The sequence below is a fragment of the Falco biarmicus genome, chromosome Z (assembly GCF_023638135.1).
Source record: "Falco biarmicus isolate bFalBia1 chromosome Z, bFalBia1.pri, whole genome shotgun sequence".
NCBI classification, from domain to species: domain Eukaryota; kingdom Metazoa; phylum Chordata; class Aves; order Falconiformes; family Falconidae; genus Falco; species Falco biarmicus.
The window spans coordinates 66,047,841-66,071,686 of NC_079311.1; the positions used below are offsets into that span (position 1 = coordinate 66,047,841).

The 23,846-nt window shown below is 42.2% G+C and overlaps 1 protein-coding gene across 1 annotated transcript in view; it reads right to left on the reverse strand.

The window, feature by feature from the left end:
* The window catches only part of GPBP1 (GC-rich promoter binding protein 1), a 292,889-nt gene extending 283,614 nt beyond the window's left edge, over positions 1 to 9,275 (reverse strand). The window contains exon 1 of the mRNA XM_056324626.1: positions 9,262 to 9,275. The gene's annotated coding sequence lies outside the window, so the exon portion shown is untranslated. The remainder of the gene's footprint in view (positions 1 to 9,261) is intronic.
* Between the last annotated feature and the right edge of the window lie 14,571 nt (positions 9,276 to 23,846).

Genomic DNA, 23,846 nt, shown 5'->3' on the forward strand with positions numbered 1-23,846 from the left:
AAAAGTCATTTAAATGCAACTGAAAGTTATTAGGGAAATGCTGTGACTCTGAATGTCATCAGACACAACTTTTCCTGTCACACTAGGGGTATCTGAAATATCTCTGCTTGTACTGGGTAGTTACTCTGGATTTATGGGAAGGAACTGAGAGGATTTGGCCCCAGTAATTGAAAATATAATCCAGTTCTTACTCAAGTTTCCAGAATTCATCTTTCAAAAACAAGTTTCCACAACAATTTGTATTTTCTGTTGTAATGCTCTATCTGTACAGAAGAAGAAAGAAATAGGAGGCACTGATAAACAAGGAAATGGTCTAACTCACTCCCTTGTGCACAAAAACCCAGAAAAGGGTAACTCCAAAGCCAGTTGTTCCCTGGACTGTGCCAAATATCCACTCCCTCTGCAAAGGAAAGCAAAGCCTTTGGCTCCCCTCTCCTGCCCTGGCTCCCGTTTCCTCCGCGCTTCCCCTGGCGCCTGTTGACATGGCTTTGCTGGACTCTCATCAGACCCGAGTTCCCTTCCTTGTCAGACTGTCATCATGACCCTTTCCAGTGCCTGGGGAGGACGGACGGACCTGTGGAGATGTGTACCAGAGCTTCTTCTCCTTGCCAGGCTCTCATCTGCAAAGCCTGACCTCAGGTTTCAAATCCATGCAGGATGAAGTCTCTCATCCACCTGCACAGGAACTTGGCTGTCCAAAGGTCTTCAGTGACTGGCAGACACGCAGGTTAAGGGGCAGACAGTCACACTTTCTACTGAATAACCATTTCCCCAGGCAACAGCTAATGCCACCAGATCAGTCTGTGGTCACGGACAATAAAAGCTAAGGCTTTCCCTAATAATACTTAGGTAACACTTCCTGGCCACATCTGAGTGAGATTCAGGTTGCCTGTGTCTGAGTCATGGTACTGGGCACTCTCACTTCTTACTTTGACCTAAATAAAGGTCACATCTTGGAGAAAAGAGAGCCTAAAGCTGAGTGAGGAATGTGGCTGGCTAATCGTTGAGCCAAGAGAGATTCACACTGAACTTCCACCGGCTAATGAAACACTACCTCTGCCATGTAATTTCTAATGCTTCCTCATGTGCAGCCAAAATAGAAACTCAATCAATAAAGAGCAGTAGCTGTTTCCAATGCAAAGGTGCTAGAATGGACTTGCGGTCAGGAGAGCAGGGCTGAGATGCGGTAGCTGAGTAATAACCACAGCTCTGTTTTGCTGGTGATGCACCACTCTGGGCGCCTGTGTTAGCTTTTGTGTAGCTGATGCCATTAGCTTCTATACCTCAAGGTCAGCTTGCAATTAGGGAGCAACTAGCCTGGAAGGAAAAGATAACTGCAGTGGTTCAATAACAGACTAATGTAGGCCAAATAATTTGTAGGAAATTATTAATCTTGGAAATGTTACCTTTCTGCACTGCACAGGTAATGATTTTCACTAATTCAGTTGGTATTTAAATTACTGGCTAACTAGTTTGTGGCGAATAGCTGTGAAGCCATAGCTATTTCTGTAACCGGTTCTTTGGGAGCACTGAAAAGCAAACTGTTCAAACTGCACAACCCTGCTATATATATTTCCTGATCAGACAAATGGCGGTCTGGCAATAGGGTTTCTGTAGTACATTTCTGCAACTCTTACTCTGAAATCTCATTTCTGCAAATTTCCTGCAACATCCTCATAAAGTGGGCTCTAAAGCAGAAATGCCAGTCACTAAAATATTCAGAGGATGTGTGTATACCAGTAACAGGCTCTTGCCTAGCAAAGGCAGACACAGCATCCTTGTTTAATGCAGAAAGCAGCAGGCATATAGGATCCTCCACAGAACACCTTTCTGCCATGCCAGCTTTTGTGGGACCACCTTGATGACTAGAGACAGTTCACTCTCCAAATCTGTTCAGTCTTTGGTTTCTCAAGAAGGCTTGTGGGCAACGTGGCTAATTGATGCAAATTGTGCTGTGGGATTCATGGTATGGCTGTCTCTGCATATGGATTGGTATGAGATAGACAGTATGCTAATCAGATGTTGTAACCTTAGTGTAAAATTAACTGTGCTATCAACATCCAGATTTGGCCTGCTGGGCATGCTTTTTCATGCATATAGTCTCATTTTGTATTCATTTTTCAGAAACAATGGCTCAGGCAGTAACACAAAGCAGACTTAGGTGATATTTCTGCAGGTTTTTCTACACCCTCAAACTGATTAATCTAGATGTCTCACTAGGCACACAGTTATAAATGTGTGGGTATTTCTTCAGCAATCCTGATATGGAAACCTTGAAAACTATGGGATAGATGGCATTTTTTGACATTTTTAACTATGTTATTTAAAAAAAAAATTTTTTTGCATTTTAATCTTGAATTGAAACTAAAGATTAGCAAAAATGTTGAAGAACAGGACATTAACTTAAATGTATTTATAGGGAATAGGTAGATATAAAAATGAAATTTTGTGGAATTTTTCTTTGTGCCAAAATCCTGGTGAATTTATGTTTTGATATGATGTTTTCCAAATACATTTCTAGCTGTGCAACCAAATCTATGGCTGTAGTAATCACCCTTCCCCTGAGGACCTATTAAGCAATATGTATGACAGAAGTATGAACCTTATAGAGTCTCTCACTCTTCTGGATTTGCAAGAGGAGTTTGCAAAAAAAAGCATTCTTTGAGGGAATAATCAGAAATAGTTACAGTTTGTTTCTTTTTTGTAACTCCGTCTACTATCTACTTTGTAACTAGTCTACTATCAGCTTCAGCAATGTTGCAGCTGTCATGATGCTTGACAGAGAAACCAGAAGAAGAAAAAAATCTGATATAAAGAGATTCTGATATGAAAATCTAGTGGTCAAAGTTGATGAGCCCTGTTTTGAGGGGGAGGAGGACAGGGCAGGCATGGGGGTAGAAATTCTTTTAGCAGTCTTGTTTTGTTTTCCAGTGTGCAGTCCAGCATAATTTGAACCATTCAAGTTTGATGCATGTGTGACTGATTTAAAGATTAAAACTCAACCATGTGAATTTGGAGACCTAAATGACTCTTCATAATGAGAAAAAATAGCCTTATATGTGGAATACATAATGAAGTACAAACTGCTGCAGGAAACCAATTTAACCTTCAGGGAGCTGGAGGAGCTGGGAAAATGATGGTCCAGGCTCTCTGCAGGCCATTGTCTAATAAGTAAGCAACCTCAACTGAGGTAGTGTGATTTCAGACAGAAATAGCCAAATACAAGGAAACCACAAGAGCTAAAGTGAGCGCTGTACTGAGGGAAGAGTGTGGTTACCTCATGCAGAAGGACTACAGAAAGTAAGGGGGAGGTATCTTTGAGTACACACCAAACATTACACATGCATGATATATTTACTTCCTATGGCATTTCTACAAAAAAAAAAAAAACAAACAAACCAAAAAAAAACCAAAAAAAACCAAACAAAAAAAAAAAGGAGCCTGAAATTCTACTCAAACTAGAGACAAGGGACTGAAGACCTCAGAGCAGCTGGAAGGCACTCTGATGCAGTCCTGGAGTGCATCAGGCAATTTGCTTTTTCCCTAAGGGGAGACCAGTTTGGGTGCTCTAACACTGCTCTGTGGGCCATCAACCTAAACACAGCAAGCGGGGACAGCTGGGAAATCTTTTTTCAAAAACATTGTCTTAGTACAAACCTAAGATGTTACCCTAAATGGACCTTCATTCCCTGATTGTTCCAGTCTGGATTCCCAGCTGGTGTCTGCTCAGTTAGGGAGAGGTGCTCAGCCATGGTGCCAACACACAGGCTCCTTGCTAGCCAAAGCTCAGGTACCAGCAGCCAACATCTCAAGTGAAAAAGCATTACCAGAGTTGAAAGAGGTGTCTTTGCAAACCTTAAAACAAGTTATGTTAATGCATGTATTCTGAGATCACTGAGACTGACAGAGAAAGACATTATTTCTGGCAAACGGAATGATGCAGGGGAGGTGTTCCAGGACCACGGTATAACAAGAGCTATTTCCATGATGTGTTTTGCTTGAAGTCCCACCTACATGGGGACTACATAGGCACACATGTCTGTCATTGATTGTAATGTTTTCCTTTGACCCACATGTAACTTCGGAGATGCACCATGTTCCCGCGGAGGCTGGTTTCCCAGAACATCCTACCCTCTAGCTAACAGTGTCACGTCTGTACCCATGCACACCAGCAGCTGTTCCCTGACACCCAAACAAGCGCCCTAGAACAAGTATCTGCTAAAGCAGCACAGAGAGCTTTTGGGACACTGTTCTTTTGGAGGAGATATCCTCTGTGGCAAAAACAGAACAGCAAGACTACCACACACTCCTTGTTTGCTGGGATGGCGAAGGACAAGGGTAACTGGACACAGCCTATGTGACAAACTCATCTGAGTTGCAGACATGCCCAGGAGCAGCAAGAGCAAGGATGCTCCATCACAAGGGATGAGAGAGGAGCTGAGGGTGACCCCAGTGCTAGCTGTGCCCTCACTGCTGCATCCCACAGCACCTGAACCCGTGGGCAGAGCCAGGTGCGGGTCACAGGGTCCATCCACAGTCCCAGGCACTAAAAAGCAACAAATGAGGTCCAGAGTCTGATATTTAAAGTGAAGTTAATAACTTTTGCCTCTCCTCTGAAATGCTGTGACCTTAATTAATGTTTCCTTAATGCTTTGCAAAAAGCTGTTTAGGTAAAAGACACTGTGCAAGCACAAACTAATGGCATTCCCAAAGAGAGAGCCTAAAGGTTAGCTGAATGCATTCTAAGAAGTTGAAGATTTCTTTGCAACTTTTCCAAATAAGTTAGCTAATTTTGCCTCCAATCAAAACAATATAACGTCAGACAGATGGCATTTTTTAGCTGTTATAAACTAGCCAAGGTCACATTCCACTGCAAGGCGATTGTCTTCCAATGCATACCATTCCTTGGGATAGATAAATAATGAGTTAATGTTTACAGGGAATACTGTCAACAGAAAATAGTCTAAAAATACCTCAGTTTTTTATTGATTTCACTTCACTGGATAAATAAATGTCATTTGGATTTTCATGTATAGGAACTTATAAATCAGGAATCATTATCAACATAGTTATGGTAACATCACTGGCATTTTCTTTTAATCTCATGGTGATTTTTCTTTAAAGGGAACTCACCCATAAAGTATTCTTTTATATTTTAAAAAGTAACAAAGATGTCCTAGCTCTTTAAAGTGCATGGGAACGTGTGATCTAAAATCAGTGCAAGACTTCTTACTTTGTGTGACTAATGTCACAACCTAAGGCCTTCATTAGTAGCAGATTTTGCTTTCATCTTTGAACTACATAGCACCAGTATGAAACAAGGACTGACAAAGGTTGCAGACTTCCCATAGGAATGCATGTACACCCCATGCAGCCTTTCACTTCTGTGTGGATGATTATTAGACTTCACTGCGGTATTGATCCTCTACATGCTGATCCTGTAAAGACTACAGGACAATTACCAGGGATGAATTTAGTCCATGGTCTAGTCCAAAGATCGTTGATTCTGTATATAATGCCATAGCTGTATTTTGAAGAACTTGGTCGTCTTAAGTGCACTCCAAACAACATATTGTGCCTTCAAATTAGCAAAGACTACAAGACAAAACCTAGCAGTTCACTCAAACATCTGCACATTTACGCTTACCATTACAATGGCATATTAATTGCTTTTCATGATCCTGTCTTTTTAAAACTAGAGAAAAAGCTCCCTTCTTCAGGAGAAAAGGATATAGTTTTTCAGGCTGGTTGGTTAGATTATTCAAACAGCACTCACAGCATGACTCAGGCCTTGCACTTACCCAGAAACTACTGTTCAGACTGCGCTGGGAATGTTCTTTGCAACCCTTGCACTAACCATTGCTCCTGGTATGTGCCTGGCAGTTAGTGTTCCATGGAATCACTCCAGAAGGAAATATTTTCTGTATTCAGCCATGTTCCATATGCTGGGAGGAAACCAAGCCCAATAGCCCAAACTTTGAGTCATTTACTCTTTTGATTTTATCCAAGACTGTTGTCTTTATCTGTCAATGGACAAGACAGAGAATTTCACCTATAGATTTTACCCTAATATCCCCAACCCTGAAAGTTAAAATAAGCACTCCCCTGTGTTAAAAGTTTTTGTGGAAGGCAACTTTGTAATATAAATTGAAGAAATCTAAAGTGAAATCCATAAAAACATTCTCCTTTGAATATTTTTTCCTCTCTCTTCCTTTTTACAAATTTATTCCCATTTTATTTTATTACTTTCCCTCATCTCTCAGTGGCTTCTTTTGTTTGCTGCCTTTGTTCCTTCCCATTTACCCAATTTTCTCTAGGTGTTAGCATAAGTCCTGGTGCACAGTATGAAACTGATCCCTCCCTGCTCCTGAGTGATGGTTTGCAGTTGAGTTGTGCCTAAAAGCCCTTCATGCGTGATGACTAAACCAGTGTTTTCTCCTGTCTCCTAAGCACTTCCTTTTTGCCCTTGGGTTTCATTTTTTCCTTCTCACCAGCTGTCTCTCTTTTTCTCCTTTTTTTTTTTTTTTTTTTTATTTTTTTTAAGTGTATACAGCTCCCTCTCCACACACTTGGGAAGACTTTGACGTAATTTACTCATTTTAATTTGAAATTGTTTGCACATCTGAAGCAATGCAGTCTAGGCTGCAACACATCAGACTGTGTTAAAATAAATTATGATGGGGGTAGGAGTGGGTTTCCCGAAGGGGACGGAGGGACTGGCCATGCCTGTGTTTGACGTGTCCCCCTCCTCCTGTAAGAGAAAGGCCTGTAAAAAGCACAAAACAAGTGAAAAGAAACATCCAGTACCTTTTCATCTCAGACTGCCTTGGTCACAGGAGGAAAAATGGGTTAACGACAGAAAGGCTTTTAGAATAATCCAAGCCAAAATGATCGTCTTTTCAATGCAATTACTAGGAAAGTGATTTGGAAGCCAGTGGGACAGAGCCGTGTGGAGTAAGCTGTCTCTCTGATACATATCACAGAGCCCTTCACACTGACTGATTATAATGAATACAGAGTTGACATTAGCAGAGACAAAAAGCTACATGAGCACCACATTGCCTTCAACAGTTCCCTTTGTCCTTGAAAATTTTCTCAGGAACCAAAGGCATTGTTCTGTCTCATCCAGAGAGCTGCGCAGGTAAAGGTTTCTGTGGAAGTCCGAAGCATTTCACCCTCCAGAAAGAACGTAAAAACGTCTCTGAGTCATACATGACTATTTATACAGCTCTGTGGAAAACTGAAGGGGACTTTACATAAAGGCTTGTGCAGCAATGGTGGGTCAGGTTCAGCCCTGGTGCAAGCAGAGGTGGCTCTGCCAATCCCAGCAGAGAAGCTGCAGCGGGAAGTCACCTCGCAATGCTAAGGGTGGTTAGAGCTTGTAGTTTGTTAAGGACTGCCGCTTCTTTAGTTACTTGTGTGCATGCTTACACCTCCCTCGCGGGCATGGCATCCAGCACAGGGGCTGCTTTCTCCCAGCACTTCTGCAGAGGTAGCCCATCCCGGGGAGGAGTAGGGGGGTAATGCCACACGCCGCTTTCCTCCTGACCTTTCTGTCCTTCCCTGCGCACCTCCACTCCCTCCCTGCGCACCTCTGCTCCGCACCTCCGCTCCTCTCTTCCTCCCTCCGCACCTCCGCTCCTTTCCTGCACACCTCCGCTCTTCCCTCCACAGCTCCACACATCCCTGCGCACCTCAGCTCACCGCTGCAGCAAGGGGAGTGGGCTCCACCTTTCTGCCAGGAAACCACGCACCGTGGGCTGGTGCCCACCAGGTATCAGCTAGACACAGTATCCAGATGTAATGCATTGTGATACAGAAGTCAAGCCCTTTATAAACATTTCCAAAAGCTTGTGCTTGCTGTGTGATACGGCACCAGCAACAGCAGAACACAACATTATTTGTGATTAATTGTGTGGGTTTCTCCAGCTGCTAAAGCAACTTGTTAGAGAAACTTATATAAACAGAAAGTGGCCTTCTTCAGTGCAACAAATATGTTTAACCATTTGTAAATGGCTATCAGTCTAATAACAAAGTTTTAGCTTTGTACTAGTCAGTGCCCAAGTCCTTGTTCCACATTTTTCCAGCCTTTGTTCTCAGCTCAAATAAACTGGAAGTCAACAGGAATTTTAGTAGAATAAAAAGAACGTTTAAAAAAAGACCAAGCTGGCTCACAGGACCCTAATGTTTTGTGTTACAGCAAGTCTGTGAAGCTGGCCAACAACATCCAAGTAGTTGAGACAGCTAAGTGTAGTAGTAATAAGATAAATCAGTAATGTATGGGATGTGTTACTTTGCTAGGGACTGAGATTTCACAAATGCAGAAAGGGTTAATTACCCCAAAGTAAAAGAAGCAAGAAGATTCCTTGACTTACAAGTATGGAAGCTGATGTGCATTTTGGGAACACATATGCCTGAGTGTTTGGCTTGTTTTGCAAGTTAGTGAGTACATGAGTCCTTGATTCTCTGCTGAAATGGCCTGTCCTTCTGTTCAAAACACAAGACAGCTTGCAAAGATGAATTGACCAGAGCACAAACACTCTCAACCAATTTGTTTCCAGGTGAGCTTGCAATTCTTTTTTCAAATTTGCATCCATCACTCTCCCTTGTCTAAAAAAAAAAGGAAAAGCACAAAACAAACTTCATTAACACAGCATCTGAAAAATATCACAAACAACTGGGGAGCACTCACCTGGTTGTAAAAGCACTAGGAAGTAAAGCAGAGCAATATTGCATGTAGTGACCGTTATACGCTTAAATACATTATCTCTCATAGCTGCAACTTAAATCAACAATATTCATCCCTTAGCCTCGAGGCACCAATTCTTAAAGCCCCTGTGCAAGAGTACGTGATGACACATGTGAGTGGAGGTTCCCTTAGAAACAAAAGCAAACAGGGCGTTTTTTGCTCTCTGCTGGACCTGCCCCATCCTTAACATGCTCATGAACAGTGCTAGCAGTGGATAATGCAATTCTGTGATCCGTCTGTTTGCTTGGGGGTGATTCATCTAGCAGTGGCCATTAATTTTGGAAATGTTTTTAAATGGTGCTTGCAGAGTAAGGAGAAATTCGTTTTCTAGCTCTAATTAAAGAGACCAGAAATTTGTTGAAGTTTTTGGTTGGTCCTACTGATACTTCCAGTGACAGTTAGAGAGAAACCATGAATCATACTTTGCTTCTCTTGGTCTCTGGGTTTGGTTTTTTCCAACAAGTTGCTGCCTTTTACTAGATGCCACGTTATATGAGCAGAAGAGCTTTCCCCTTTTGAATTAAGTTTCAGTGTTTTACTTTAAAACCTCATCAGGTGCAGAAAACCAAATTACGTAAAGCAGAAAATGGAAATACAGAAACCACTGAGAAACATGAAGACTGTGATTTTAGACTGGGGATGAACTAACCAACTCAGAATAAGACCCAGAATCAATCTGCCAACATCTGTAATGTGAAACATTGGAGTAAAACTTAAACTGACTTTGCTGAGTGGACAGACACTTGTCCTGTGGTTGAGTGAAATATCTAGGTCATTGCCAACAGTTTTAAACTTGCTTTTTTTTGCTTTTTTTTTTTTTTTTTTTTCTGTCTGACAAATAATATGCCTTGCATGTGGCCTTTTTTTGCAAGTCTCTTTTCTTTCTGTTGTCTCTTGTGGTGGTCCCAGCCTAGATGTGATGTCAGCCTTGACACTCCAGAAAAAACTAAATTTAAAACAGAAGCTAATGAAATGAAGGGTTTGACAGCTGAAAAACACTGGCTTCTTGCTATTTTTTTTTCTTGTGTCATTAGAAGTCCGATCTCTGCCCATCTGATCCTGTACATTTGAGAGTTCACTTCCACTTATAAAGGATGTAATATATTAATAATTCCCTAAGAAGCAGGTAAGCAATGAATGTTCAGCAACTCTTTGGGAGTTAGTGATCTTTTGAGTTCTTTTATTGTGAATGAAGAGATTGCTAGGTATACTGTAACTTAAAGCTTCCTGGCATACATGTTTAAAGGTATAAATAACATGAACAATACCAAGGCATAACTTCTACCTGACATGGCACACCATGTCCTTTTGACTGAATTCCATGGATTCCAGGCTTGTTCAAATGAGCATAAACGGAGAAAAGGCTTCAGGCTCAATTTTTCCTCACGCCATCCCTATCCTTTTATAGTAGTTTCTAAGAACACCGTGTAAATTACTGCCAGTCTTTCTACTTTGTGACTCACACCTGACTAGCCTTAGATATAGGTATTTATTGTTTCTGCCTACAATATATGGTGCATGTGGCTGATCAGGACCCTAGCATGTTGTTGACTTCACCTGAAGATTCTTGGGTTTTGGACATGACAGTTGCAGTTGAGGTACTACAGCGAACTGGAAGCAACCTCAGCCTCTGGATTTAAGCAGCAAAACTTCACAGAAAAGTGTGTCTAGAACAAGCATACTTCTATTAGTATTGTTGAATGGATTGGTAACCTTTTTAAAAAAATAATAAAAGCTTTTACACTCATTTAATGTTACTGTTTAATTAAAAAAGAAGTAATCTATACCAGCATGAAAAAGGTTTACATCATGAAAGCTCTCATCAAACAGTTGAAAGTTGAAGGACTGATACATGTCCTGTCTCGCCTTGACAGTTACTGCACAGCATAATCCAGTGCTGCCAATCAGATCTGAACAAAGGAAACAGCAGTTGTCTTGACTGTGAATCACTTCTCACCTCAATTAATATAAATATTGAGTTTGCACAAGTAGGCTTGACAATTTGAGGCATGCCCATATTTTCTGTGTAACTAGCACTTAATGACTGATACCCATTACTTGGACCTGGCACTGAGGGTGAAGTCAACAGTTAAGCACTTTGTTTTGTGGAAGTAACTGGAGGCTCAGCAGAAGGATTCGGTGACTTTTGCAGAAGTTTTGGAAATAACATATAGCTGTAGATGGAAAGGCTCCCATTGGTTTTAATATCTCACAGATGCATTCCTCGCATTTCTGAAGTGAATTCTCTTTCCTTCAACTCCATCTCATTCTACATTAGCCTCCTGTAAATACTCCAGTGAATACATCAGCCCTAGGAAATGTTCCCCAGAGCAAAGGATGCTTAAGCTAGATCTACAGAGTATGTGAGCAATGCCAAATCTGAGTACACAATTGTATGTGTCTGTAGCAGCAGAGTCTGATTCTAAAAGTTATTTTTATCCAGCAAAGAGAAGAAACTTACTGCATTAATAGTACACCCAACAAAATGCCTCATTTCATTTAACATGCGTGCAAATAATCTGCAGTTCAAGAGCTAGTCAATTCAGCTGGGAAACTGGGAACCAGGTTAAAAAAAACCACCCTGACAAAACCCAGTTTGAACAAAGCATTTGTCCAACTCTGGCTCTAGATAATTAGTTCAAATCTGGCAAAGGCTTGTCCTAGATACTGAAAGGCACAATTGTCTAATAGCATCTTACCAGACTTCTAAAGTGCTGTGGTGGTCTCATTTAATTTCCTAGATAGTGGAAAGTGTCAGCAGGAAATTTACTCCCAGCAATAGCCCTAGTTATTAACCTCACCTTCTGTCCCTGGTCCTAATCCACAAAGACACTAAAATGCCTTGTGATCTTTATTAAAGGGGTTCTTCTGGGCTAGGATCTGTTGGCAAGGATGTGAATGACAGCTTTTAGTTTGGATATCTGAATCTACAGGAGAAATCCAGCTTCTGAGTAAAACAGACGGGTTAGCCCTGTTGTATTTTCCTGAAAGGAAATATGTACGCAGCTTCAGTGTCTTTAGTTTAAAGCTCACATCTCAAATCAGTGCTGAGAAATTTAATTGAGTAATCTGATTTCCAGCAATCACGAGTACTCACAGTTCTCACTCCCTTCACAAGAGCAAATAGTCAGCAAGTCTGGAAAATGGACCACTTAATGAACTGTATAAAGCAATGTTCATGTTTGTGTTCAGTTTGGTTCCAATATGTGATACCAGGGGGAAACACTAATTCACACTGGTGTCTGTAACCAAAATGAATCGATAAGTATGTGTGTGTGTGAGACAGACAGAGAAAGACAATGAGAGATCATTTATGTGGTAGGCAAAATTACAGTAAAGAATTACTTTTATTGGGGTTTTTGGTTTTGTGTTCCATTTTGTGGTCATGGCACATCCAGGTCTAAGTGCCGATATGACAACATGTCACACACCACCCTGTTTTGCCTGTTGCATTTTTGTGGTCATGGCTTTATGTACGGATGTTTATCAAACATTGGTGTCCAGGTATGAACTCCAAGAGTCTTTAGAGGAATGTAAAAAACAGTCTTACCATGACAGAAGAGCTGCATGAGTTTTGTTCAACTTATTGATCAGCAGGCCATGTGATAGCCTCACCTTCTCTATGTCTCTAAATATATATAACTTCTGCTGGCAGAAGCAACATTAATGAGGTTGAGTAGGGGCCAGATAGATCTGGATATGTCAGAATAAAATGTAGATTTCTGGCGTTTAAGTCAATTAGCCTTTGGAGCATCACAGCAAGCAGTGTGGTGGAATCTTTTTTGCTAAAGAAACAAAGGCTTTTTAGAGATAGACTGGACATCTTTCCAATTAATATATGTGCTTAATCAATCAGAAATCATAAGATTCAGTGAGACACCCAAGGAGGGATGTTCAGGAGCCTGTGCAATGTATGAGGTCCAAGTAATGGTCTCAATATGCCATCCAGAGTATTGCTGACTTAAGGGATTTTACCATGATTCTCAAAGTGCTGAAGGCTTTACATGCAAAGCCAAGGCTCGAAGGTAAACAGCTGTGTTGCACTCTCAACATACTTTATTCCTTTTCTTGTTAAATATTTGCTTGCTTCTTGTCTACACTCTTAGAACCACCGTATTCTAGAAATGGGGAACTGGAAGAAGCATTGACAGGTTATTCCCACAGAGCAGGGGAGCAGGACTGCATGCAGCCTGCATGATGCATGCCAGATGTTTGCCTTGATCTGTTCTTAAACACCTCCTGGAAAGGAGATCTCCATGTTTCTGAAAAGCCAGTTCTAATGCTACACTGTATTTGTAATCAGACTATTTTTCCTTAGACTTAATCTATATTTTAGTGGTGGGTTAGCCAATTACTTCATGTCCTACCCTTTGTGGAGAAGGGAAAAATAATTTCTGCCTTCTTTAAAATAATTTTATGTATTTGCAAAGTGTTATCATCTTCCTTCTGTCAATACTTCCTAGACTAAACAATCCGAGTTCTCTTAAACTTTCTCAGAGGTTCATGTTTTCTAAACCTCTTATCATCTTGTTGCAGTTATCTTAAAATGCAGCACCCAGAGCTGGACACACTACTTCAGCTGAGACTGCACCAGTGCCAAGTAGAGCAGACTAATTACCTCTCTTGTCTTATATCCAGCATTCCTGTTAATACATCTCAGAGTGACATTTGTCTTTTCTGCTAGAGCATCATATTGTTGTGAAGGAAGACTTGAAAATACGATCCAAGTGCTGACTGAAATTTCAGAATCCAAAAGACACATAAAAAGAAGCAGAGAGGGGAAGGTTATGTTTCACTCAACTACACAAAATAGGAGCCTGGCTAAGTGTATTCAGATGTCCTGTGTTGGCAGTTTTACTTAAAATCAATGAACTTATATAGCCAAGCCTCATTTAATTTGCACCAATGAGTAGGAACCCCCTAGTTGAACTACAATTTTTTGCAAAGTGAGACATAAATGAGCAAACACTGGAAAAGGCATTGTTTCACAGAACACACTTTGATCACTTACCTGCAGAATGTTATTAATTGTTTAAAGCACTTGAAGTATGTGAAGCCTTACTGTAATCAATGAAAAGAAAAAATCCCTGTGCAATGCTAAGAAACTAGGATTCTTTCAGGACTTGAGGGGAGAGAGAGGCATGATGTGCAATTTATACAGCCGTGCAAATTGGAGAGGTTCCAATGTAACCATCTTTTTAGTGTTACTAGCTGCTTTTTAATCTGTAGCCCTGTTAGCCATGGTTTTCAGCAAACCGTGTGTGTGGGTTTTTTATTTCCCAGGCCAAAGCATCATGCTCAATCAATCAGTCACCTCATGTACTCCTGTAACTGAATTTAACACATTCTAGCAGTGACTTGTCGCCTTAGCAAAATCAGAAAGGTCTCATTTACAGAATGAGTGAGGGTGTCATTGTGTTTCAGAACCTTTATCAGGAGTTTAGCCAGGACTGTCACGGGTAATTTGCTTGTTAGCTTGATGAGAGACCTCATGAGTGTTATGGTACAGGGACTGTATAGGATGTCTCAAGCATTTAATGATCTGCAGTCAAGAGAGGATATATGTTAGGAGGAGGAGCAGAAGGACATGTTATCATTGCTCCAACAAAAATTCATTCCCTTTCAGGGGAGGTCAAAAGGATGAGCCTATACCTGCACACCCCTCCTTCTGAGGTGGGAGAACTGCTGTTCACACCAAAGTATTAGTATCAAAGTGCCATCTCAAGGCAGTGCAGATGAGGCAGACACTTAGAGCTAGGCACCAGAGAATGTGCGGCAAAAAGCAGTCTCTCTCACAGAGCAAATACACTCTGAATAAAGACTCGGGAAGAGGAAGTGCTGTCATACCTTACAGCTGAGGATATCAGATCACTGAAATGACACGTTCCCCTGCACCACACAGTCTGTGGCAGAGCCCCCTCAGCCCACTCTCTGTGCAGAGTTTGTGGCTAGTCCACATTATATTATCATGTACCATTGGATAAACTGACCATTTTTTCCCAAAAGCCAACCTTGTCCAGCTAAGGAATGGCCCACAAAATCTGTGTACTGTGAAGAAACATTTCCTTTCATACTATTTCATGTATTATTTCATACAACATTCCCATGGACCTGGCCAGGTGAGTAGTTGGAGGCCACCGAGTGAGACTGGAATTGTCATCCACCTGTGTAGGGACACACTTCCCTAATAAAAGACAAGTCTTACAAATATTACCCAACAATATATCTATGCTTTTCCTCAGAAATGTGTGCACGCTCATCACTCTATGGTCAGAAGACAGGAACGGGAATTGAAATGGGAACCCTGAGAAGTGACTGACATAAACTTTCTGTCTTGCTCTCTTTTGGCTCAGAAGTTTGAAACAACTGATATGGGGTAACCTAAGGCAGGCCCTTGGGGCACGTTAGGAATTTTATTACAGCTGAGGAAACAAGCAGGAAGGTAGAACTGTCTTAAATGCATTCATTTCTTTCACATGGAAATTTTATGGGGGTTAAAGATTCAGGCTTCAATCTTTCCAACTATGCTGTAATAAGAAGGTGGGGAAAAGACTTCCTCTACTCTGCCTTTTTTTTCTGTTTGTACTAATAAAAAGTTCTTCCCTCCTCTTCTTAGATCTTATGTATAGTAGTATTGTCTCAAACTAGACATACTTTCAGCAAGACCTTTACGAGTCATCACTTGCCACCCTTCACCTCACCCTGTAATCTTAGAACAAATTCACTGAATGTTCAAAGATGAAAACATGTGGATGATTTTGGAGCCAAGTGAATTTGCACCAGGTTAAATGAATTTTAGAGCAAAGCCTGGGTAATTTTTTGCAGCATGTTTTTCTGCAACAGTAATGCATTCATTTAGGTTATGTTCTAGCAAACCTGAGAGAGCAGGGCACAGGACTGGTTATGGACCTGCAGCATCTTTACATATTAGTTGTTAGCACATTCTCTGCCATGCATTTGATGCACATCAGATAGATAAAGTGACTTTCAGACTCCACATAAAAGATCCACATTGAGGTCTACCAGCTGATCAGAAGCTTACTGAGGTCAGACATGCTGATGCTGTGTTTGCATGAGTTAAACTGCACCACAGAAAGGAAAGACTATGCCTTCCTCCTCCTGAGAAATGCCCTAGAGAGGCTACATGTGAATCTTTCGTCCTTCCAGATGGACAAAAAGAAAGGGAGGAAAGCAAAACTTCCTTAATGGCAGACATCCAGCATTGGATTTTTTTTTTGTTTTCAGTTTATTGATCCCATTTTAGGACACAGAATTTTGAACCTGAACTCCCACTGCTGCCATGCATGCTGCCCAATAGCCAAAAGTGTTTGTTGAATTTGCAACGTGTTTATTTCTCCACTTAAATTATATTCTAGATATAGGATAGTTTCCAAGCGGCCACACAAAAAATCCACTTGCTGACCACAAAATGTGGATTGTAGCTGGTACCTCAGGTGGAAAGGCATGAGGATCTGAGAATTATGCTTTGAATTTTGCCCCTTGTGTCTGACTCAGGTGATGCTACATGGACACCAAATGCCAAGTAATGGGGTGTCACGTCTCAGCCCAGGGATCCAGGAAAGGAAGGGAGTGAGAATCAGCTTGCTGGCAAGCAGCCTGTGTGCCCACTCCCCTCTCAAGCAGATCATCCTCAAACAGGACATCCAAGAAAAAGGTGTCACTATTACATCTGGAAGAGTTGGCCTCCTGTTTAATATAAATCTGCTTAAAAGCAACTCAGCCTGAGGTCCATAAACCTCTGCTGACAAAAGCCTCTACTAGAAGTGACAGGCAGCACCATTACTGGTGGCAGTAGCTCTCAGCAGCATGTCAAGCCACGGACAGTCTTCTTGGGGTTTAATACCATTGTTTGGGAATGCTTGACCCTTGGTCCTATTACAGACCTCACAGATCTGCTGAATTCTGATCCTGTTTTGAATCACTGCGCAGCAATAATCACACCTTAGGCAGAGCACGTCTCTCGGAAAATAACTCAGCCACTTTAAACTTCGTTTTCCCCATCATAACAGTAATTACAATTATATACAGACCTAAGACAGATGTGCAAACTACTTTGAGTGCATGCATCTTGCCTGTACCCCATCCTGACTTGTTTGCCTCCTCTAGCTCTTTTTGGCTCACAAGGTCCTGAGTTGGGACTTACACATAGCACCTTGTAAAATTAGGTCCTGCCCCAGGCTCTTGGTTCTGTACCAGCACAAACTTTAACAGCTGTAAGTCCTGAAAGGATTGAGTGGAAGCACTTTGGGATCTTTCAGAGGAAGGTATGTGGGTTTTAGAAGCAATGGGGGGTACAATACCAATAAATCCAGCAGTAGAGTTTTACCCTCGAACAGCACACTGGTGAAGGGCCATCTGTGGTGCAAGGCAGGAGAAAGCCTGGCCTGATGCTTGCTTACTGCTGTCAATCTGTATGGTAGGAGTGAGCCGTAACAATCTGGGTACTACAGAGCAAAGTTAATTCAAGGGGAGGAAAAGTGAGCGCAGACACAGCCTGATTCAAAGCAGGCAAGTACGAGCTGCTGCATTACCTCTTTTGAACGCAGTTTCCTGGAGGGACCCCTGAGCGTGGCCCTCAAGCACAAGACTTTGAGATTTTGCCAATTTTATTTGAGGAGGAAGGAGGGTGGGAGGAATGTTTTCTCCAGGGAAAGAAAACCTCACCCCATTAAAGCTTTCTGTTGCCAGGGAAGTTCAGGGAAAATTCAGGAAAACTCCTTTTTATATTCTTCGTGATGTTTGCTCTGTTGCACGGAGCCAAGACGGGGATGAGAAAGGCTGCAGCGTGATGCAGGGCTGCAAAAGCTGTGTGTATTTAATAGGGTGACATAAATGGTGTGTTTCTCTTTGCCCTCTGCTGAGTGCTGTGGGGAAAATCTGGCCTAAATAGCAAAATGAGAAGCCATGAGAGTGGCTGCTGGCTTTCGTCAGCCGGCCGGCCCCTGGGCCAAGCCCGCAGCTCCAACGGGAAGTGCACTGCGGATGTTTAATGAAAGGGCTGCTGCGGCTTATCTCCACAAGCAGGGGACTTCTTTGTGAACTCGCTTGCTTTGAAAGATATGTGGCCCACTATGCTGGTATTGTTGGCTCTGGCTTTAAGCACAGCCGCATGATTCACATAGGAGCTGTGTGCTGCGTCTGCCAGGGAAGGCTTCCCCCTTTCCCTCCCTGGTTAGGAATAAACGCAGCAGAAGGCCATCGGGGTCACAAGATCTGCCTGTTATTGCATTTTACAGGAAGGAAGATACGTTGTCTTAAGATCAGTTTATCAGCTGACTTTCCTGTGAAGAAGACAGAGGCTGTTTTCCTGTGCACCGCCACCCCCGTAATTCCCAAACGAGTGTGCTCTGTTTGCATCTCCTGTCAGCTCAGCTGTGCGAGTTTCTGAAACAGCCCAGTATTAAGCAAACAAATAAAAAAGCCATTGTGAGACCTCGCAGAATCAACATCCCTTATCAAACTGCTCAACGGGAGGGGGTAAATCTCTTCCTCGAGGCTCTCTGTCATCTCCCTCTCTGCCTCCCTCTCAGCATCAATGCACAATTAAATCTGTTGTGGTGAAATAGACTCCACTGATAATTGCAGAGGGAGTTACTTACAAGGATGCTGAGAGCAGCAAAGAGCCTAGCAGCCTTCTCTGCTTTCACGGTGGTTTCTTTTGAGCCTGCTCCTTTGAAAAACCACAAGTATCTGGATTTGTTGAGTTTAGGGGTTTGGGGGGGTTGTCTTTTAAAGCCCCAGGTCTCTGCAGATATTTTTTTAATCATCTCTGCTTTCTCTGTTCAAGGGAACAAGCAGTGTGCAGAGCCGGCTCTCCACCCCCCCACCCCACCCCCCCACCCCTGCCCCAGCCTCCCCTGCAAGGTCCCTGCTTTCATAAGGTTTTCAGCTGGGGAATGGTTGCCTGTTTCCTCTCCGTGCTCACTGTGACAAATGCATTTCTGTGACCAGGAAACTGCAGATGTTACAGATGCACTAAGGCATAGCTTATTATCCAATGCTTCTTAATCTCTGAAGGATTACATATATTGAATAATGCCATTCATTGACAAACCGTTGAAGGGAAGCATCCTGGCTCTGAAGTATGTACAGTGGCAGCTTTAATTGATTATGTTCTCTTTTTATACATCTGTAAAGCTAAAATAACCCTCCAATGATCCCTGCATTTTCAGAGCACTGATTATCCTAGCAAGAAACAGCATTTGCCAGAATAAAACTGCTGGTTTTCCAATAACCCTGTTTGCTGGGCTGTAAACCTGCCTTGAGAAGGAAAACAGCTACTAATCTTCAATAATATCCTCTAATTTTTGCGACATTCATCTGGTTAGATTTTTCATCTGGTTTTGCATTGCTTTGCATTTCCTCCACCTACACAGAAAAACTTTGGCCTCTAGTGCTAAGGGTCTTCAGGCTCCTGTGATAATCCAGAGGGAGAAATGGGGCTGAAAATCGGGTCAGTGCTGTTGTGGGTGGAGTGATGCCTTCACTCGTAAGAGAAAAGCTGCAATATGTTATTGGTATGAAACAACAGTTTAACAAAATTTGATAGTAAATGCAACAGTGGTTTAACAAGACTCGATGGCAAGGTACGCTTGAGTATTTACTGCGCAGAGGACAGGGTCAGACAAAACTGTCAGGGAGACCCTCCCGCTGAGTGATGAGGTTCAGAGAGGACCCCCTTGCGTTCTAAACTGCTCCTCAGGGGGGAGTTTAGGTGCGGCCAGATCCAGGCTTGGTCTCAGACTTGGTCAACTGTTTAAATCTAAAGGATTATATATGCGCAATCAATCCTCTATATCACTTAGCTAAGATTTCAAAGTTTAGCATGCCATTAACCCCTTACCGAGAATCTGTTCCGGCAAGGAATCTCGCAGCCCCGAGGAGTAACCTTGAGAGGCATCCCTGTTCAAGGGGAGATACTGGCGCGCAGCCCCCTACCATCAGAAGAGATCAGTGGGTCTCGGGCTGTCCAGTAGCTATGGAGTGAGATGATTGACTTATTTGCATACTGACTGCAGAGGTTAGTTTCTTACAAACTTGGCTTGAGTCAGAGCTTGACCAGCACTGTTAGGTGGGCGCGCTGTTCAAATGAACCCTTGGCTGTCGTGTTGTTATCTGTCTCACCCAAATCCACTTTGAGTTGGATGCAGCCGTCACGACCAGACAAATCCACTACGACCAGCACTGGTGGTCATCACTTGAGCAGGGTTATGGGAAATAAAGGTCAGGCACCGGGGTAGGAGCACACCATCACAAATGCAGGTCCCATCCCATTCATCAGCCAGTAGGAGTTTTGGTTTTGACGCAGGATCAGGACTTACATCATTATTCCTACAACATTTTCATTACCTGTGAGGCAAATCCCTCTTTCTTAGTTTTCCATAGTCAGTCTATCAGAAAATATTTCATATCCCCATCTTAATGCCTTAAATCCAGGTCCACGCCTGCAGTTCACAGTGATGGAAGCTGAAACAATAAGCTACATGTGCAAGCTTCAGTGACCTATTAAACATTAATTACTTACATGCATTTTGATCATCCTGCTTGTAATATCATATATATATATTTGGAAGTATTACAGATACATCACATTTATTCTCAGACAATGTTCTTTCATTGAATTCTGGCAGCTGAATCTGTACTGGACCTTGCTGGTAGCTGACTCGGTATTCCCCACACTAGTTAAGAAACTGAACTCATAATTTTTAGGAAATGTTTATAAAAACCCTTCATGAATATCAAAGTATAGCCCTAAAACATGAAGATGGCATTTTATAATAGAAAGGGTATGTGGATTTTCTGGCAGTACAAAAAAAGAACTTCTGCTGTTCTGTTTATTCTAGATCATTTGGAAAAACCATAGTCTTATTGAGTATAAATCAGAGTATCTAGGAGAGAATTATAACAAAGCTGAAATGGGAGACAAGAGAAGAAGTAGAATCCTTCCCAGCTTTGTTGTTACACAAATGGGGTTTGGTTTGAACTCTTTAATTTGCCACTTGCCAGCCTACATCTAAGGAGCAACCTTGTTTGGATTTCCACAAAGAATCTCATTCTTTTTTCAATAAAAAGACCTGGCAATAATTCTGTTGGCACTAGATGAAGAGCTTGCTTATTCCACTGGTGATGGTTTCTTTTGTTGTTATCTCGTTTAATGAAAACTTCATAAAAAAAGACTCTGAAAGTTTATAAATAAAGCTTATGTACCATTGTGTGGGTCACATGCCAAGGGGTCACTTCTTATTGTAAAAGTCATTGCACTAGGGAGAAATGTAGTGAATAATAGCACTTTTTGCAAGCAACAGTCTTTATTCAAAAGCATGAACAAGTGAAGCAAACTGCAGGGCCTGAGGCAGGCATGTGGGCAATATAACAATTTTGACTTTACAGTTATTAATTGCATCTATTTTCTTAGCAACCTTTCAGGAAAGTCCTATGAAATCCAACAGGGAAGGGGTGCCTTTGCTCTTTAAGGTCAAGAAAGTCCTAAACAGCTGTGTCTTCTTTGTACAGTGGTTTTTTGATTCACTTCAAACACTGTAAAGCAGAAATCTTGTTCTCCAGTTAACTCCATGTAGCTGCCTTTAAAATTGTATTAGGAATATGGATTTTTTTCTGTCAGTAGTACTGGTCAAAGCTTTTTGAATTTTGCAACTGTTTGACAAAACATGGTGCCATTTTTTTCAGCATGTCTTTCACTTGTCAAGTTCTGTGACTTGTTGCTGCTTCATAACACACAGCTTTAATTTCAAGGCTTTTAACAGAGCACATACAGCACAATGACAAATCAAGTATCAGTTTGCAGCAAAGGTTATCGTTGAATACGTTCCTCGGTCTTTGGCTCACAATGCATCACCCTCACACTCAGAGAGGCACAGATGCAGGGAGTGTCCTTTCTGAGACCTGCAGTGACCTTTCAGCAAGCTAGCTGGGGAGCTAGAGCACGCTAATAAGGCCAGAGGATGCGGCTGCTGCTGGACCGTGGGTTGCAAAGGCCCGTGGGAAGCACCAGCTTCTGCCCCAGTAACCACAGCTCCTCTGTGTGCTGCAAGGCACTGTCAGCTGGAAGCACAGCCCCATCTTGCCCAGCCATGCTCAGGGCACAGTCATACTTTCCCAGCTGCCAAGCCAGCAGTATAGGTCAGGGTTGCTTCTGATGGCATGCCACCGCACTTGCCCATGCAGGGAGGGATGCTCCCAGGCACTGCCGCGTCATCTCAGCTTGCGTGCCTGCCTCTCTGCCCTGGGGAGGGCAGCCCAGGCACGTGCAGGGGGACAGCTGTGAATGTACACAGACACACACACGGTGCAGGGCATTTGCTCGTGCAGCATTTTACCTTTTATCCATTGTAACAACTGGATTTAAGGCTCCCAAATAATAAGGCTTAATAATGCAAAGTTGAGATCTTTTCACATATTTCTCTGTGAAAGAAGAAGTTCTCCATTTTCCTGGAATATAAGAATAGGCTAAAGCCCTTTCTAGCAGCACTCCATAAAGGCTGATTGAGCAGCACCAGAAAGGAATTTGTCCTAACATTTCAAATCTGGACTATTTTCCTTTTACAGCAGTTCTGTAAGTCCTACAAGTTAGAGCTAAATGTACTTTCTCTCCACAGACCTTCCTTCCCTTATGCTACTTCTCCTCTCTGCTCTGCCTACCTCTGCACAAGCAACACCTAGGAAAACACCTCCAGGGTGGAGCTGTTAGGCTTTTTTTTTGTCATCCTTCTCTGCAAAAGGAGAGAAATAAATAAGATAAGGTAACTATTTTTCCACTAATGAACTTACTAGTGGTTTGGTTAATTCCCAAAATAGATGAATCTCTGGCATTCTCTAGATCAATACACGAGCAAATTCATATTGAACTGAACATAAAAATCTTTAGGTCTCACAACACATTTTACTCAATGAAGTTCTGCAGAACTGTGGTGAACTAGGTTAACGTTAATTACATACGGTGAAGTGAAAAACTGCCCACCAGGCAACTGAGAGATCAATGGGTCAGATCCCAGGAGATTCTGTTTTCAAGACCCATTCTTGGAACTCTTGCTGCAGCCATGCATATTTAGAAGAGGGATGGTTTTCCAATATAAATGTTTTACGCTTAACAAGATTCAAATAAGAGGTAGATCTTTAAACACTAGCAAGAATGTGAAATATTTCAATAGAAAATAATTTCCAGAAGGGTTGTATCAGCTCACGTCTTAGACCTGACCAGCCTCTGTTAGGATCAGAGGACTTCCAGGGGACAGTTTTTCTCCATCTGCCCCTTGGGGAGTTTCTACACCTTCCTCCAATGCCCTCATTGGAGACAGAGCAGCATGCATGTGTGTATTTTGTGACACTCAGCGTAGTCCAGCTCTCAACAAGCTTGTGCTTGCTCTGCCATGGTGCTCGTAAAGGTCCTCTTTCAGGACTACGCACTCTGGTCAGCTGAGTCTCTGGGCTGGGCAGACAATATTCTGAGTCTCATCAGAAAGGCAAGATGCTCTATGCTAGTCCCTCAGCTGATATAAAAAATTATAAACCCTCAGACTTTGGCAGATGATACTCTGTCCTCGCACCCTGAAGAGCTCTGTTATGTACACAGAGATTTAAAGTAATATTGTTTTGCTGGATGGCTTCTACAAACAGGGTTATGCTGAAAGGTGGAAAGGTCTCTAAGACAGAATAATGTTGGAGGTGATGCTCTACAGTTCTAGTTGTCAGCCAATGCAAAAGCAAGACAAACAGGAAGACAGGCAAAAAGAAAGCATAGCTCAAAGTCTTGATCTTTGCTGTCTTTGTCTCCAGAAACCGTCTTTCATCTCCTGCATGTGTATGAGCTGCATGATTCATGGTAGGAAGACAAGGAATCTCAAGGATGGGGAAGGACCCAGCAGACAGAGGCTGGGGGAAGTAAGGTGGTCTGCGGTGGGAGGTTTGGAAAGCTGAAAGAGATGGAGGATGAAGAAGCAGCTACAGTCCACCAGGCCATTACAGCTTCTGAGAAGTAAAAATACAGACTTTTTCTCTCTGTCTTTAGAAGGACCCATAAATTGGACCACTATTTCTGTGCTAAATTTTGTTGAGGGAT